This window comes from Rhinolophus sinicus, chromosome 16 (assembly GCF_057876585.1).
Source record: "Rhinolophus sinicus isolate RSI-liver-muscle chromosome 16, RSI-T2T, whole genome shotgun sequence".
In the NCBI taxonomy this organism is placed as follows: Eukaryota; Metazoa; Chordata; class Mammalia; order Chiroptera; family Rhinolophidae; genus Rhinolophus; species Rhinolophus sinicus.
This window is the reverse complement of record NC_142516.1, coordinates 35,450,001-35,470,257: the sequence shown is the minus strand read 5'-3', so window position 1 is coordinate 35,470,257 and position 20,257 is coordinate 35,450,001.

The window sequence follows — 20,257 nt, the reverse complement described above, 5'->3', positions numbered from 1 at the left end:
CAACCTTAATTATCAAGAGTAAAAGAATGATCAAATTACATTTAATAGCATGTTGGGCAGACTATTTAAGGTTTTTCGAAGAAAAATCTAAGTAAAACCTGTTCTCCATTTTGAAAAACTTATTTGCATTCTCTCTTACTCTCTCACTTTCTCACATGTGTGTATATATATATATATATATATATATATATATGTATATGTATATGTATATGTATATGTATATGTATATGTATATGTATGTATTTAGAAGGAAAATATTGAAAGAAAATATATCAGACTGCACAGTGGTTATCTGCTTGGTAATGAGTGAGTGGTCCCCAGGCGTACCTTCACCAAGTGGCAGCATTACAGGCGACATGGCAAAAGCATACTGTGGACGAGTATAAAACAGATGTTGAGCTAAAGACTGACTGCCAGCCCATATCTACAACAGAAAAAAAGAATAAATAAGAGCAAAAAGGGATTGCTTGCTTTTTATTGGATATAATAAAATTTGATTGGATTACATAAGACCGTGTTGATTGCAGATGCCAAATCTTTGCACATTTTCTGTTGGTTTGTCAGATGGTTTCTTTTGTTGCTGTTGTTGTTTTTAATTATTCTCAGGATAATTACATATATTCTGGTTAAAGACATTTAATATATATATATATATATATATATATATATATATATATATATATATATATGTTGGGAGGGGGGTGGTGGACAGAAGTTCCTGATTTTAAGGTAATTTGAATTTATCTATCTTTTCCTGTATTGCTCAGAGATGAGTCAAGAAAACACAGTCCAAAAAAGAGGACAAAAGAACCACCAACATGGTTCAATAGAGACAATTTAATATAAAGAACTGGTCAAAAAGTTTTGGGGTTGTCGAAAAGCCAAGCAGAGGCTGCTGAAGCAATGGGTGATGAGCTACAGCCGGAAGTGGCTACCACCCCAAGGGTTGGAGGGAGAAAGAGAAGAGGACTGTTAGCCCGAGCTAAGGAGCTCTCACCACTAGTGGGAGCTGAATCCAGCGTGGGCTGGGACCATGGAAGGAGGGACTGTCTGGGAGCAGGAATCAAGAAGGAGATGAAGTCACTGTCTCACTGGGGAGATGAGGTCACTGTCTCATCGAGGAAATGAAGTCACTGCCAGAGAGGCCAGTACAGTAGAAAGAGGAGATGGAGCTTTTCTCTTCCTCTCTCCTGCCAAGCTCTCACCACTGAATCGCATTTGTCCAACCTCGCCAGGAGCCAGCCAGCAAGGGAGCTTGGACACCATAGTTTGCAAAGTCAGCCCTTCTTTATACAGAGAAGAGCAGAAGAATAGGAAATAACCTGAGAGCAAGCTCTGAAATGACACATCCTAGATGGTTAGTGCTTGTTGGGTCTTTTTTAAAATTATTTTCCTATTCTGAGGGCATGAGTGTATTCTTCCATGTTATCTTCCACAAACTGCATAATTTCAGCTTTCACATTTAAGTGATGTTACTCGTCACATGTATATTCCTGGTACACAGAAGTACAGTTATTTGTACTTTTTAATGCAATGAACTTGCTGAATTTTATTTAAAATTCTAATAGTTCATCTGTGTGTTCTTTTGGATTTTCTACATATGCAAACATATCATTGGCAAATAAAGATGATTTGTTTCTTCCTTTCTAATACTTAACACTTATAATACCTTACAGGCTAAGGATTCCAGTACAGTGTTGAATACAAGTAGTAAAATCAAATACTCTTGTTTTGGTCCCAATTTTGAAGAAAACCCTTAATGTCAGTCAATTTAGTATAACATTTGATGTATGGTTTTGTAGACAACCTTTACCACGCTTGGAAAGTTTATTTCCATTCCTCGTTTTCTAAGAGTTTCTTTCTTAATTTTGAATGGATGTCAAATTATATCAAATGCTGTTCCTCGCCCATTGAAGATAGCATGGCATTTATCCCTTAAATTTGTCAATGTGGTGAATTATATTGATTGATTGTCAGGCAACCTTGCATTCTTGGTAAAAACACAACTTGATTATAATGTTTTTCCTTTTACATATATTATTAGATTTAGTTTGCCAATATTTTGTTTATGATAGAACGTATGTTCGTAAATGAAATTGGTCTAATATTTTTCTTTCTCATAATGTTATTGCCTGGTTTTAGTATCAAGGTTATACCAGTGTACTAGTTTTGTATTGCTTACATAACAAATAACCACAAATTTCATGGCTTAAACAACCTGGCTTACAGTTCTAAAGTCAGAAGTCTGAGACAGGTCTTGCAGGCTTTTTAAGCACCTTTGTGAAGGCTGTAGGGAAGGATCTGTTTCCTACTATTCTGGATGTTGGCAGAACGTGATTCCTAGAGCTTATAGGACCAAGGTTGCTGTTTTCATGCTGGCTGTAAACAAAGGGCCATTCCCAGCTTCTAAAGGCTTCTTTATAGTTTGCTTGGAAACCTTCATCCTCCATCTTCAAGCTAGCAACAGCCAGTCAGAGTTCTCTTGTGTCACATCTCTCTGATTCTTCTTTCTAGTCACATCTTGCTCTGACTGCAGCCAGGATAATACTCTTTTAGAAAGTCATGTGATTAGATTGAACCCACTTAGATAATTTGGGATAATCTCCCCGTCTCAAGGACCATAACCTAAACATATCTGCAGTCACTTTTACATGTAAACTAGCATCTTCACAGATTCCAGGGATTAGGCCATGGGCATCCTTGGGGAGTCATTATTCTTCCTACTAAATCAGGAGTTTACTATTTGCTTCTAGTCTCTGTAACTGTTTGTTAAATTGACATTCTTTTACTTCCTTCACTGTTTGATAAAACTTGCAGCGAAGCAACAGAGGTCTAAAATTTTCTTAGTAAAAGGATTTGTTTTATTACTAGTTATATTATTCAGGATAAGATAGCCTATTCTATAGTAATAAATACACCCAAGGTCTCAGTAGCACAGGAGAGCAAAAGTTTATATCTCATGTACATCACACTTATATGCAGGTTGGGCAGAACTTCTTGGTGGCTATCATCCAAGCTGCCACTCTGCGAGGCAGTCTTCTTCCTTTTTTTTTTTTTAAGATTTTATTAGGGAAGGGGAACAGGACTTTATTGGGGAAGAGTGTGTACTTCCAGTCCTTTTTTTCCCAAGTCAAGTTGTCGTCCTTTCAATCTTAGTTGTGGAGGGTGCAGCTCAGCTCCAGGTCCAGTTGACGTTTTCTAGTTGCAGGGCACACAGCCCACCATCCCTTGCGGGAGTCAAACCAGCAACCTTGTGGTTGAGAGGACACACTCCAACCAACTGAGCCATCTGGGAGCTCAGTGGCAGCTCAGCTCAAGGTGCCGTGTTCAATCTTAGTTGCAGGGGGCTTTGCCCACTATCCCTTGCGGAACTCGAGAAATTGAACTGGCAACCTTGTGGCTGAGAGCCCACTGGCCCATGTGGGAATCGAACTGGCAGCCTTCGGAGTTACGAGCATGGAGCTCTAACCACCTGAGCCACCGGGCCGGCCCCCAGGCTTCTTTCAAAAAATGGATGTACACATCAACAGTAGAATGGGTAAATATAATATAGTACATTCATACCTTGGAATAATACATAGCGAGGAAAATGAACAAACTATATGTAACAGCATAGATGAATCTTATGAACAATGTTGAATGCAATAAGCAAGAAATGAAGAAACTACACAGAAGTATTCGATTTCTATTTAGGTCAAAATTAGATAAAATTACTCTATCATTTTTAGGGATGTATAAATAAGAGACCAAAGTAAAGCAAGAAGTTACATGAAAGTCAGAACATTGGTTACTTGTAGGCGGAAAGAATTCTTTAGACCACCTCAGGTTCTAAAGCCCTCTCTCAAGTAATTGTTTATTAAGTTTATCTTAAATCTTCAATTACCACCATCCAAAGCCCCTCATTGACTAGACAAGAGTGAATCTTAAAGCTGTATTTCCCAAAGAGAAGAGAAAATATCTATTAAATTATTTTAAACAGCACCAAATACAGGAAGGAGATTATTAATGTGGAAAAATAGTATTGAAGTGGGAAGAGGGAGAGAGAAACTGCTTTCCCTAAGCCCTCACCTGTTGGGATAAGCGAAACTGTACTTGTTTCAACCCCTACTGTGGTCAAACATGTGCACTGGATTCACTTTTATTTCCTAATTCCATGTATGTATACACATGGCTATATGCATATATATGACTTCCTCTAGAGGGTTCCTTTCAAATAATATACAATGTGACTTGTTCTTCTGGGAAACCATGTGTGCGGGTGCACGTGTGTGTGTGTGTGTGTGTGTGTGTGTATTGCCATGTGTACAGTAATCATTTGTAGATCTTCCTTTGATAATACCAGTGTCTCAATACACATTCTTTAATAACCACAGTTGAAATAATCATAGTTTAAAATAGCCAAACACAAACAGGAACAAAGGTGGTCATATTTTATAGTTAAAGTAGCCAAGTTTGTAGGTCTGGGACTTGGTTGGCTGTGATTGCATACAGATTTAGATTTTGTTTTCATTTTCCCTAAGCCCCCAGTTTCCAAACGTTTTTCTCTGGAACCCTGGTAATCTCTAAAATGGTATTAAATATTTCATAAACAAAAAACAAAAGTGGTTTTGCTTCAAAGTACTTGGGAGGAAAGCATTCATTAAACAATGTTAAACCCTTGCTTCAACCACTTGGAGTCTTCACTGTGGTCAAATGCATCAAGCATCTCCAAGTAAGGACACAAAAAGCAATGTTCCCAGACTTGTATGTGGTTTTTGGTTTGGAAATGCTACCCTGGACTGGTGATTCTCAAACAATTTGTAACACGTATCAATAGAGCCAAAATAATAAAGAAAATTAAGACCTCAATGGCTTACTTTACTTATCCATCCTCAATTTTCATTGAAAAGAAAAATTATCAATGGAATTGCATGCTTATTCTCATAAGATGTACATGGGAAACATAATAATATTTTGATTCATGTTATGGTGCATCAGCCAACTTTCATGGCTCACCATAGAGTGAATCACTGCTCTGGAGCATATAGCTTTCTTGTAAATATTTAAATGACTAGAACTTGATGGAAACCATTGTGCAGATGTCAACCTAAAATGCAATAAATTATAACCAGCTACATAGGGAAAAAAAAGTCTTTTCTCTTTTTAGTAACTATAATATCTTACCTACTGTACTAACTCTTGACTTTAAGAATAGTACTTCTATAGTCATCTATATTTAAGTCAAAAATTTGGAATTATTTTGCAAGTATGCATGCTGCAACATATATATATATGTACACACACACATATATACATAATATTAAAGAATTAACTATTTCACAAGGTACTTAATGACATATGATGTGTTCTTGTGTGTGTGTGTGTTGTTGCTGTGTGTTTTTTTTACCCATAGTTACAGTTATTTGCCTTCCATGTAACTGAATTCAATAATCCTACAGAGTGCCAAAGGAGAAGTGTTTCCATATGTTAAATCATTTCTTTCTAAGGAACATGACACAAATGAGCAAGGGGAAGGCTACTAAAACCACATGTTAGTCATCTCTGACAGCAGCCAGGAAACCATGTCTGAATTGCAAGAGTAGTGACTAAAGCCTTGCAGTATAGCAGGTGTGGGGTCCAGAAATATTTTCATGTTAGGAACAATTCTTGCTCCTAATTTCCTCCTCAGATTCACATGGGCTGTTCTCAAAGGGGAAGTGAGGCAGAAGTGTCACCCAACAGGGCCAAAACCGGCCACAACTTATAAACAGCCATGGGCAGATGTGTCTCTGAACCAGCAAAATGTTTTCTCTACGATTGGCTTAAGCTCATTACTTTTGTCCTCCATTGTCTCTCTCCAAACACACACTCTGCATTTTCATCCTCTGAGAGTCACCTGTCAGCTACCTACATAACAGCATAGCTATTTTGTCTCTAGTCAGGAACAAGTTACTGCTATTGAAGTGTGTTTAAACCAGAAATAAATATGTTACTGGGCAATTACTTAGCCAAAGAACAAACAGGCCTGCAATAATTAACTGGAGATGGTCCTTTTTATTTTTTAGGTTTATTCTTGGAATGGTAGGAACTTTATTATCAGTAAATGCATCACTACCATCTATTATAAAACCCCTGTGAAGTATGTGATCTGTATTGTATATATGTACGTACCAAAAGCAAAGATGTTTTTTAGCCAAGAGTACAAAATTGAAATTAAGCATGCTTCCTGATATCTAAATTTGTTTATTCTTCCTAGAAAGAAGAGGGAACAAATGACAAAGAAATCATATTTTTCATAGTGAAATGTTCTGTTTAGTGGACCCTCTAAATCCTCAAATCTCATTAAGTGAGGGTATGGACATGGAAACTGATGCAACCACTATGGAAAACAGTATGTTGGTTCCTCAAGAAATTAAAAATAGACGTACCATCTAATCCAGCAATTTCACTTCTAGGTCTATATCCAAGGGGAACAAAATCATTATCTTGAAGATATAGCTGTACTCCAATGTTCATAACAGCATTATTCACAACAGCCAAGGTACGCAAACAACCAATGTATTCATTAATGAATGAATGGATAAAGAAAACGTGAGATATACACAGTGGGATATTATTCAGCCTTTAAAAAGAAGAAAATCTAGCCATTTGCAACAACATGGATGAATCTGGAGAGCTATATGCTAATTAAGATAAGTCAGACAGTGAAAGACAAATGCTGCATGGTATCACTTATATATGAAATTTTTTACAAACCAAACTCATAGAAGCAGAGAGGTTGTTGACAGGGAACAGAGAGTTGGAGAAAGAGGGAAAGGTTGATAAAAAGGTACAGACTTTCAGTTATAAGATGAATAAGCTCTGAGGGTCTACTGTATAACAGGGTGACTCTAGTTGATAAGACTGTATTACATAATTAAATTTATTGAGAGTAGAACTCAAGTGGTTTTTTTTTTTAAAAGTAAATATGTGAGGTAAAAGTAAATATGTAAGGTAATCGATGGCCAGAATCCTTCATAATGTGTACATATATCAAATCATCACATAGTATACACTTTAAATATATTACAAGTATCTGTCAGTTATACTTTAATAAAACTGAAAAGAAAAAGAAAGAAGTGCAATCAATGTAATGCACCATATTAACAAACTAAAACAGAAAAGCCATACAGATGAGAAAAATCATTTGGTAAAATTCAATATCTACTCTTGATACAAACTTTCAGTAAACTAGAAATAGAAGAGAACTTCCTCAAACTAATAAAAGACATCTATGAAAAATTAACATCATTTTTAATAGCAATAGGCTGCTTTCAACCTCTCTATTCAACATTATACTGGAGGTTATGGCCAGCAATGAGCAAATAAAAATTAAAAATTAAAATAAATACCACTTACAACAGCATCAGAAAGTATAAAATACATAAAGATAATCCTGAATCTGACAAATACTTAAAAGATCTGTATATAGACCTACAAAACATGGCTAAAAGAAATTAAGAATGTGTAAATAGAGAGATATGTAGTATTCATAGATCAGAAGTCTGAATATTGTTAAGTTGTCAACTATCCTCAAATTGATCTATAGAGTCAACACAATCCAATCAAAATCCCAGTTCACATTTTTGAAGAAATTAAAAATTGATTCTAAAATTCATATAGGAATGCAAAGGACCAAGAATAGCCAAAACAACTTTGAAAAAGAACAAATTTGGAGTACTCACACTACCTCATTTCAAGACTTACTATGAAGCTCAAGTAATCAGGATAGTGTGCTATTGATGGAAAAATAGACAGAGAGATCAGTGGAACAGAATAAAGAGCCCAGAAATAAACTCACACATATAGAGGCAAATGTTTTTTGACAAAGTTGCAAAGGCAATCGTGAAGAACAAATGATGCTTGAAAAATTAGATAATCATATGCAAAAAAATAAACTATCCATACCTCTCATCAGATGCAAAAATTAAGTCAAATGGTTCACAGCCTTAAATGTAAAATCTAAAAACATGAAACATATATGAACAAAACATTTGTGACTTTGTGTTAGGCAAAAATTTCTTGGATATGACAGCAAGTGTATGATCCACGAAAGAAAAAAAAAAACAATGAATTTAACTCCATCTAAATTAAAACCTCTGCTCTTCAAAGATACCATTAATAGAATGAAAAGACTAGCTACAGACTGAGAGGAATTACTTGCAAATCATATACCTTGGAAAGGATTTGAATGTAAAATATATAACGAATATTTTAAAACTCAATGATTGAAAACAAACATCTCAATTGAAAATGCACAAAATGTTCTCACAGAGGATTTATCAAAGAGATGGTAAATAATCACTTGTAAATATGCTCAGCATCATTAGTCATTAGGAAAATGCAAATTAAAACCACAGTGGGGTTCCACTGCTCACCTATTAGAATGGTTAAGATTGAAAAGACTGAACATACAAAATGTTGGCTAGGAAGTCAAGGAAATGGAACTCTCAAAAATACTCACTTGAAAAAAACAGTTTGGTAGTTTCTTGAAAATGTTAAGTGGACACCTATCATATGATCCAGTCATTCCACTCCTTGGTGTTTATCTGAGAAAAATGTGTCCACACAAAGACTTGAATAGAGGTGATCATAGCAGCGCTCTTTGTAACAGCCAAAAATTGGAAACAACCTAAGTGTCCATCAACAGGTGGACAGAGAAACTGTGCTATACTCATACAATTGAATACTACTCAACAATAAAAAGGAGCAAACTGCATGGATGAAGCTCAAATAATTATGTTGAATGAAAGAAACCAGATGTAATAAGAGTACATTTACTCTTTACGTCTATTGATATACAAAACTTTAGAAAATGCAAACTAATCTCTAGTGACAGAAAACAGACCAGTGGTTGCCTTGGTGGGAGAAGAAGAGCATGAGGAGATTTGGGGATGGTGAATACGTTTATTATCTTGATTGTGCTGATGGTTTCATGGATATATACATATTTGTCAAACTTTATCAATCAAATATTTTAAATATATGCAGTTACCATACCAATTACATCTCTGTAAAGCCTTTAAAAAATGAATGGCTTAAGACAGCAACCATTGCATTACATCTGATGATTTTATGGGTCAGGAATTCAGATGAGCAAGAACCCCAATAAGTTTGGGGAATAAAGGAGAGACGTGGACAATGTCAGAAAGAATAAAGAGAGATTCGGAGGCCAGAGCATGAGAGCAAACCGTGGAGGATAAATGGTACTGAGCTCATGACTGGCATTAGTAGGTGGAGTGGGAAGTGCCGTGTAGTAAGTTCTATATGTTGATTTAATTCTCCAAATCTTCAAAGTAAAGATAATAACATCACTAACATGTAATAAATATTGACCATGTGCTGGGCATTGCTCTAAGTGCCTTAATTTATTTAGCGTAGCCACTGGGTACCTTAATTTGGATTCTCCCAAAATCAGCCCCTGAGAAAACAGTGTGGGTTCAGGGAATTGATTTAGGGAGGTGAAGAAATGAATGAACAATGAATGGTATGGTGAATGTGAGACACAAAAGGGAGACTGCTCAGTAAAGGATATGTCACTGCTATGGGCAAGTGGGCTCAATCCCACTGGTGACTTTCAAAGGAACCTGGTAAGACACTCTTAGACTTGTTCCACCAGAGGGTGGGGAACTGGGATATTTTTCCAAGATTCCCATTCCCATTGCTTAAAGGTTGCCCCAGGGATATCAGCTCTAGCAAGGCCAGGCCTTGCAGTGGAGCAAGCTTCCTGGTGCTGGGAGAAAGCCCTCAGCCTTCTAAGGAAGAGAGACAAGGAGCTTGAGATGGGAAGCTATCAGATCAGGAAACCCACCTGCAGGTAAGCTCAGGTGGGCCAGGGCAATCTGGGTCTGGACATCAACCAATTCTGTTATAGATTATCAGCCTAATCTGATCAGAGGAGGAAACAGAAGCAAAATAACTTGCTCGAGATACCATAGCTAGTGACAGAGCTGGGATTCAGCATCCTAGTGGCAATGTCCACATTCTTAACTAAGATGTTGTTTTTCCTCTAAGATAAGAATGATCAGGGGCGGCCGCTTGGCTCAGTTGGTTAGAGCACAGTGCTCATAACACCAAGGTCACCGGTTCAATTCCCACATGGGCCAGTGAGCTACGCCCTCCACAACTAGATTGAAGACAATGACTTAACTTGGAGCTGATGGGTCCTGGAAAAACACACTCTTCCCCAATATTCCCCAATATAAATTTTTTTAAAAAATGAAAGGACTACATTTATAAAAAGAAAAAAAAAAGATCAGAGATATTAAGAAACAAGCCCAAGGTTGCACAGTTGCTAATGCAGTTCATACTAATAAACTTGTCTTTGAAACTATGATTAATTAACCTAAAAACCTCCACTCTTTGCAATGCAACATACTATCTCCTAAGGACTCAGCTCCAAAGGGTAACTTTATCATATCCAGTAAGTCCCGTTACCCAGAGCAGCTTTCTCTGAAAGCCCATAGGCTCTAGTGATATTCCCCTTCCCAATGGACAAGAGCATATTTAGTTTTATAGCCTAGGCATTCCACTGTGCTTCTTTATGATCTGGGAGTTCTAAGATCTGAAACACAACACCATCTACTTACAGTAAATACATAACCCCTCTTTACTATCGACAATCTCTGCTATTGGCTTTCTCTTTGAGTGGCCACCTTAATAAACAAGCAATTACTGGGAGATGAATGGATAAACAACGTATTTCTTTTGGGGTCTAATAAATCTTTGGTTCCACTTTCTCAACTTTTCCTTCTACTTCATTTCTCCTGTTGGCCTGGGTCCACATCTAGTCAAGCGAGGGAAATAATGAATCAATTGATCAATTAGAGAATCGGTGGCCCCGATTTGACATTTTGCATTAAGCAGAAACTAATTGCCTGATTCCAGATGCTTTTAAAACATATCTCAGCAATCAATAGGTAATTGCCTATGTTTTAGATAGAAGAAGGTAGAAGAGCAGCTTGGGCTGGGTCAGGGGAAGGGAGATGCTCTACAATCCGTGTCGGAGTCATGGAAGCTCCAGGTTCCTCCATAAATGCTTTATAAGGTGACTTGTCCCCCATTCATGCCTCTCACAGACTCCTGAATACCAAGAACATAAGGAGCCTTGCAGGCTTGTGGAGTTAGTAAGGAAATGGGAGAAGAGACATCCAGGGTTTTTTGCACATGACAAAGTCTGAAAACAGAATAATGTAAACGAAGACAGAGTGAGGGCTGGGGGGTTGTTCTCCACCCAAGAGAAAGTAGCAATTAATAACCGATGATGCTTTCATAGAGCATGATGAAACGTTTTCCAGAATGCCTTGAAAAGGCCTCAGAGCACACACAGAATGACCCATAGGCCCCATCAGCCCCATTTTTCTCCCCACATCTTCTCACTCTGAAGTCATCTTGATTTAACAACCTCCTCATTTTCAAAAGAAGCTAATGTCTGTAACATCCCAGTGGTTTTGCCCTGCCTGAAGCTCCATGGGGATACCCACCAGCGACATGGAGTCTGCATGACAGAAAGACTGTTTTTCTTTCTCCCTGTGTCCTACATAAAACCACAAAAACTGCCTGGCCCCTCAAGGATTTATTCTATTCATCACTCATACCTACAGTATCTCCCCAGAAAGTGCACCCGGCACCCTGCTACCCATGTGTTTTGCAGTCAGAATGAGAAGGAAAACAGAAAGCTTATCTTTGAAACCCAAAGAAAAGGAGGATAGCATCCTGTCCTGCTAAACTGCCTTAAAGCAAGAAGTGGGATTTCCCTCCAAGGAGCCATATCTGTGGTTCCACCGAGGCTGAGTGGCACTGGCCAAGTGCTTCAACGACTAAATGCTTACCATCTTTTAAAACCCAAATGCTTATTTCCATGCACATGTCCTGGGTAATAAAGTTTGAATGAGAAATTGTAATAAAAGCATAATCTATGTTCAGATTTACCATTAAAAGCAGAACTCTTTGCAATTCTTCCCAAGAGGCATCAGCCAGTCCCTAAGGACAAGCAAGGAGGATGAGAGCTGAACGATGTCCCTTGGTCTGAAGCCTCTTTGTCCTATGATTCATTTAGTAGGGTCGAGAGAGCCACTTTTTGCTACAAAGGGAGAAGACTCTCTCTGCTTCCCAGAGAAGCAACTTGTTTTTTTGGTCTCAGCTGGTCTCCCCTTCTCGGGCTCCCCTTTACTCACGACAGCCAGCCATGCATCACACCTGGGCTGGTGGTTTTAACAGTTTCTACACAGGGTCCTTTCTGTCTGGAGCAAACTGTTATGCCATAGGAGAAGGTTTCAAAGCAGACATAAGAATTCCAATACTACCATTTATTGCAAAGAACCACTTGGAAAGTTTTATACACATTGCCCTAATTAATCATCCCAACAATCCTCTGAGGTAGATATTATCGACCCAGTGTGATAGATGACAAAACTCAGGTGTAGAGAGATTAAACAAAGTGCTCCAGGTCACTCAGGTAGGAAATAAGGGAACATGCCGGGGACCACCTGCTGCCCTGCATCCGACTCTGCGTCTCCCAAGAAGAAAGTCCATGTGAAGACGCAGCATAAGGACACTGACTTCAGTGCACACCATTGCCACTGTGTCCCCAAGACTGTTCCTCAGACAGTCTGCATTATCAGACAGCAAGCGAAAGGTCCATCTCCTGAAACTGATTATTTCAGGATGTGCTTGAATTCACCACATATGTTTTCCTGAGAAGTTTTGTCATCTGGAGATGGGTTTGGCTGCATTGTTCTCACATTTCCTTCCTCTCTCCTTGCTCTGGAGCTGACTTTCAGCACTTCTTGGCTAGGTGATGACACCGAACCCTCCCTTCAGAGATCAGAGGTCCCATTATTAATGAAGCGAGTTAGCTCACACATCTCCCCAGCTTTATTCAAAACATGGGGACACGTTCGTTTAATAAACACCCTCCTAATAAAACTTCTGTTAGTTTTGGAAGCACATCAATGGCTCCACTGAAAAATGTCCTCTCTTCAATACATGTCTAAGAGCTCAGAGACAAGGCACACCATTGATCAGACTTTCCAAAATAAAGGCGGGTCTGAATAAGTCAGCCATCAGTTAACGCAGAAGTATCTTTTGATATCAAGAACACAGATTTGAAAACAAGAAGATAGGACACAGAAGCACATGTTTATTGAGGCCTGATATTGTTCGTCACCATGCTTGCCATCCTGAGAATACAGAAGTCTAAAACCTTACAATCCAGTTGCAAAAATAAGATGGACAAAGTTAAAATAACAAACAATACAAAATGGTATTTAAATGCAGAATCATGCGATGCTGGCAATATGGCCAATGAGGACAGGAACATGCAAGGAACTCAAAGGACAAAAGTATGATTTATGTAGCACTTTGGCAAGAGAACACCAATAACTTAACTTCTTTAAATAACTATTACAATCCTATGAAGCAGGTATCATTATTCCATTCTTGAAAGAATATGTCTAAAATACCAAGGATGCAAATACTATTATGCAAATGCTACTCATACAGAAGGGATTCCCATAGAAATTATCTTAAACTTGCCCTTGACTTATTTAATTTACTTTCAAATTGAAAATAAAGAGACAGCAGTAGGAATTCAAACTGAACTCCTGTACTTGACAGTGACAGAAGTGATGAAAGTCGTGATTGTAAAAGTTTGCACAGACTTACCCTCTGGACAACGGGGTAGATAATATTCCATTGTATAAATATTCACTTTTGTTTCCAGATCTAAAACTGACACTCTTTGAAGGGCATCTGATCTGAACACAGTGTTATGGTCAACCCAGACTTATTGGCCAAGCAGAAAAATGAGAGAGAGAGCAATTAAATATTTCATTTAAATTTTGTACAACTAGGAACTGGAATGCTTCAGAAGCCTGAAGTACTATTTTTTAATTAAGCTTGATAATAAATTGAGCTAGAGCAACTTCTAAAGGGAAATGTGCTGTTTCAGGTGAAAAGAACTGTTAAAGCAATCAGCTTGACAGAGGGAGAAATAGAAGTAGAAATTGAAATCTGAACTTACCTATGGATTACTCCACTTATGACTAATCCTAGAGGTTGAATTCATTTTTCCCTTTTGGAAAAGAACTGGAGTTCCTCTAGGTTGAAGCAATAGATAAGATGTGTGTGTGTGTGGGGGGGGGGGGGGGGGGTGTGCATGCATTAAGGAAATTGGCAAGTAAAAAATACAGCATTTGTTAACTCTCCTGTCCTAAATTTAACTTAAATCCTTTATTCCATGTTTTCTTCCTTCTTTATCAACATTAGTTTATGCATTCAATTAATATTTACTGAGCAGCTACTATGAGCAAAGCATCATGCCAGGGGCCGAGTATGCAGCAGTGGATATGGTGATAATGGCCAGTGTCACTGATGTGGCCTAGTTCGGTGACCGAAAGGGCAGTTGTGCCCTGGTGGTGTCACAGACTAGATTAACTGTGCCAGTTCTCTCACAGTAACCCATGAGTGGAGAGAGCAGCTGCGGTTCCAACCTGAGTCTCAGTGGTATTCACCACAAATTTCAGACATGCTTGCCAGGTCTGACGAGGCTCTGGGGTAGGTCTCCCAGCAGCCTCTTTACAGAAAGGATGAGGAGCTGCAAGGGAAGAACTCATTGTAAAGGAAAAGTTGGGCAGATAAGTATAGCAAGTATAAATTCCCCTTCACAAGGGGAATTGTATGCAGGAAAACTCGTATTATATCAAAAGTAAAATCTTATCAATCTGACTCAGGACTTCTGTCTTACATGGCTGGCAGGAGACTCCACTGTGATAATGTGGTCCCTGCCTTCCTCAGCGCCATATGGAAGCCGTAGGGTTATTGAAAAAAGATGGAAACAATTCCAGTTATTATTGCTATATAACAAATTACCCCAAAACTTAATGGCTTAAGACCACCATTTTCTTTTGCTCATGGTTCTGTGGTTCAGGAGTCTGGGGAAGGCTGGACTGGACAATTCTTGCTTCACTCTCTCACATGGCTGAGGTCAGATGTCAACTGGGGCTTCAAGATGCATGGCTTGCAGCTTGCATCTAGATGCAAGCGTGCAGCTTAGCAGAAGCACATGGCCGGCAGCTGTGGCTGGCTGTTGGCTGGGAGCTCAGAGGGCGCAGTCAACCGGAACATCTACACGTGTCTTCCCCACTATGGAAATCTCAGGGAGCCCTTTCTTGTCCCACTGACTCTTCCATGGGTCTTGGGCCCACCTGGTCCTCCAACTCAGCCGGCTTCATATGATACCCTTATGATACAGTCTTGTTTTACTTTAGTACCAAACAACTTTAACACAAGGCAGATTGGCCCAAGTGTTATTACAGGGTAACACTCAAAGGACAATGTGGGAATTTGTGGGAAGAGATGAACGCCAACTGGGGTGCCCTTAGCCTGCTAGGGAGAAAGAAATAAACAACTTGGAGACTTGGAGAATTGCATTAGTTATTGCATACTATTACAGCTTGTTTTAGTGAATTATCTTTCTTAGAATACCAAATAGTCCCCTAATGGCCCAAAGGATTTGAAACACTTCCAAAGCATTAACAATTTTCTGTACTCAGTCACTGGGAGGTCTGGACTTCAGACCTTATATTGGCCAACAGCCAAAATGTACCAACTTAGAATGACTTGGATTTGCAAACCGTAGTAACCCAAACAGCTTAGTCTCAGAGGTCATGATGGGGGTTCTGTCAACATTGTAAATTTGGATCTCTTGTGCACACAAAGCAAATGTATTGTACATATATGGGAAATTTTTCCAGATGTGCCTTCTTTTTATATATCTTTTGTCTTCGTTTGTTTTTCTAGATCCATTTTCAGTTCTATCAAGGTGATACTGTTACCTTTTCTCAAAGAGATGGCGATCAGGAATTGTATATGGTGCCCACTTATAAAGAAGTGATGGAGCAAAGAAACTGTCTGCATAATGTCAGGGTTGTGGGGTAATATTTCTAAACATTCGTTTGTATTTCTACCCCTTTTTATTCTCACCAAATTTTTTCAATTATACCCTAAGGAATTCTTTCCTCCCTGTAACTAAACAGATGTGAGTCATCCACTGCAAAAACACAAACAATAGTTGGGAATGACATGAGAGACAGGAAAAGCCCAGAATTAGTTTTTCACTCACAAAGACTATAAAATATCAAAGACAGATAAAGAGGTGGAGTGAGCAGAACATCGATAACAAGGAAAAACAGAAATGGAGAAATTTGAATTCTTAAGGGAAATAATCTTCTGAAGCATAGTAGGGAGCCAAGTGGAAGCATACTCAGCCCTGAACTGACCATCTCAGAGTCACCAAGCGGTCCCCACGGAGGGTTCGATTGGAATTGAAGATTGTCTGGGCATTAAGAAACCCTGCCCAGATATATCTCCCTCCCCAATCTTGTGAGGACAACTACCAGAATGGAATCATGGAGGTGATAGTGACACGAGGGGTAGACTGTCTACTTCACCAAGTCAGCACAATAAGAGGCAATTTGAAGACCAAGCTGAGACCAAGAGGAAACTTACATTCTTTTCAACAGTAACAAAGCCACAAAAGAGGGCACGTGCCTAATTCTAGCTTTATTAACTCCCTTTATTCTTTCTTGTGTTTTCCTTTCCCTCCTCTCCTTTCCTCTCCTCTCCTCTCTCTCTCTCATTCTCTCTCTCTCTCTTTCACACACACACACACACACACACACACACACACACACACAAATTCAAACACACAAAATTCTAAGAATATATATTGTTCAATTTTTCTTGACCTATTTTCCTTCTGCCCCATTTATCTTCTCAAATCTCTCTACCTTTAGGGGGAACAAGATTAAATACAGTACCCAGAGCTAATACATATCCATTTGCCTCTATAACATTGTGGGTTTCTTTCATATAAGAATCCTTCTTTAAAATGTACTTTTTCCTTTTTTTTTCCTTCTAATGGAACTAAAAGTAAACCAGAAAGTCACAAATTGTATTTCAAATTTTTTTATCAATTGTTGTCACCCTGTAGCATCTCAAAGGAGAATTTTCACCCCAGTCTGAGCGTCTCACTTAACATACCCAAGGAACAACAAGGAATAATTTTTAAAGGGTTCAAAGTTATCTATGATATTTTAAAGGATCAGATTTAAAATCCATAAGGTCTACATGTTTATGGACCAGGCATCCTAGCTCTGCCATTATTTAATTTTCTGAAAATGTGGCCATTTGCCAAACTTCTGCAGTTCTCACTTTCCTCATCTTTAATATGAAGAGGTTAAACAACATCATGCAGTATGTCTTTTTGGCATGCTTTCATCATCCATAAAGATGTTATTATTCTGTTCACTATTTCCTTTTATCCTTTAGTAACTGTGTGTGGAATTTTCACTAGTTATTGTTCTGCTGCTCATTTTCATGTGAATTTCGTTTTCCTGAAATTTTAGATGAAGACGTCATACCAGCAGCTTGTCTAACTTCACAGAGCTCCCTTGTCTGTTGTTCCCGCGTCGTATGAAGCCATAAGGTATTTTGCTTTCTGGGATGTCCTTGCCCCATCACCTCTCCCACTTCTGTCTGAGCCCTTTCTTTTCTTTATTTCTTTTATCCTTCACCTGCTAACCTTGATCCCACCCAGTGGCCCCTCCTTAGTGTGGGCCTGGTCCTGGAAGAAAGCCATGCTTGCTCAGGCCTGAGAGCTCATAGGAGTTGGGCCTCCAGATCTTGCTTACACCATCCCCTTGTATAATACTTAACTGGGATGGTAAAGAATAAACTCTCTCAGCTTCAGGCACTGCCCTCAAATTCCCTCACTTTACTTCCCAGTGAAACCCTGCTGGCCATGTGGGTAACTCTCCTGTTCTCACATCTATCACACATTCATGTGCCTTGTGGTTACCCACTTTCTCTCACACAGAAGACAATAGCACACAACTGTCGTGTCTGTTGGTGGTTGGTCCACACTCACCTATATTTTGAGATTCCTGGGGATACGTCATTGTCGGACTTTGTTCATATTTCCCATGGGCTTTTGGTTTTGTTATCTCATTGCTCTACTTCTTTTTAGGAACAGTTGAAGAATTCAAAAACCTATGTTGTTGCCAACACCACCACCATTTTCATAGAGTTATCAAAAGCATATATTTTGATTTGTTTCTTTGAATCACAGACAGTATCTTCACGTTAGTTGTTCCTTGAATATCGTAAATGTACAAATAAGTAAAATGAAAAAATGAAGTAGTTGTTGACTTTTCCAAGATAAATGATCCAAGATCTTCACAGCCCAGATGGTCTTTGCTGTAGAATCAAGCTGTTCTTCAAATAAGGTAAGGTCAGCATTCACTCCCACTTCCAGCATTCACCTTCCTACAACACAACTGAATCCTCAATTGCCATAATTGGAACTTAACAAATAATGTCCAAAATTAAGGAGAATTAGGCTAGCTTGCTATTTCTATAAAATAGCCTATTATATGGAAATATAGATATAAATACCAGAAGAAATAAAAGAAAGTGGTTCCTTTAAGAAGAAAAATTTTAACTATTTTAACTGAAATTTTTCTTCTTAAAGGAACCACTTTCTTCTATTTCTTCTGGTATTTATACCTATATTTCCATATAATGGGCTATTTAAAAATCTGAAAACATTTATCCATAAAAACACGTGTGCTCCAATGTTCATTGCAGCTTTATTTATGGTGGCCAAGATGTGGAAACAACCAAAATGTTCTTCGATAGATGAATGGATAAAGAAGCTGTGGTATATATACACAATGGAATACTATTTGGTGGTAAGAAAAGATGATATAGGAACATTTGTGACAACATGGATGGATCTTGAGAATACAATGCTAAGCGAAATAAGTCAGACAGAAAAAGCAGAGAACCATATGATTTCACTGATATGTGGTATATAAACTAAAAACAACAAAAGAACAAGACAAACAAATGAGAAACAAAAACTCGTAGACACAGACAATAGTTTAGTGGTTACCAGAGAGGGTAAGGGGGGTGGGGGGGTGAGAGATGAGGGTAAGGGGGATCAAATATATGGTGATGGAAGGAGAACTGACTCTGGGTGGTGAACACACAATGGTATAGATGATGTAATACAGAATTGTACACCTGAAATCTATGTAATTTTACTAACAATTGTCACCCCAATAAATTTAAAAAAATAAAATAAAATAAAAATACAAAACAAAATAATTTAAAAAAAGAAAAGAAAAATGGCATGGTGGTCATCAAGTTAGACAGAGAGCAGATTTTTATTGTTATAAACTATGTGCAAAAATCATATTAATAAAATTAACCATAAGATACATCCATGTGCAAGTTTTCATATGCACAAAGTTTCCTTTATATCTATTATCTGACAGAGTCAAAAAATCCTAACAGTTTGGAAGCCCTAAATGCTTCTTTGTACAAAACATTTTGTGGTTAGGAAAACATATAGGAACATATAAGGTCATGACATGTAAAGATTGTCCATGATTTCCCTGCATCAAAGTATTTTCTTAAGTGTTACCAGAATGTGATTCACACCCTTATCCAAATTCTATCATTAATTCATTCTGGATCATTAGGCAAATTGCTTCACTTCTATGAGCCTTGGTGTCCTTAACTATAATATTAAACCATTAAAAATGTTTCTTTCATATTTTCTGTCTCTGTCATTGGCTATCAAAATGGAAATCTAATGATTTCTGGAGCTCCTTCCAGATTGAAAGTGTTGAGAGCCGAGAGGAAGATTCAACTTGGAATCAAGTTGTGTGTGTATCTCTTTTGCAACAGATGTTCTTCTTATGTGTTGTTCCATGACCTTCTATTCTCATTCCCTGTAATATTTCAGGATCTGGTAAATCCTCTCCTGCCTCTCTCCCAGATCTCAAGTAAAGATTCTAGAGACAAACATAACACGGGCACCTTGGATTCAGCAGATGGCTCATAAAACATAAACTGAGTCACTAACACAGAACAAACAGTGGACAGAAAGAAACAGCTTGAGATTGGAGGTTTTAGCATTTTTTAAGAAAACCCGAGAACCACATCTAAGACTGCATTTGATACTGATGTTTCTTTATTGATATTATACTGGGGAGCTTGAAAGCCTTCATTTACAGTGTCAGTAAATATTAAAATTTGCTATTCTAAATAATTCAAAGGAAAGAGAGCTTAGTTTTATTTTACATTGAGTTACACATTTTCAAAGGTTAGTTCTTTTGAATTCAAAAATTACTCTGCGGACAAGATTTATGGACAGTATAGCTAATTTTGA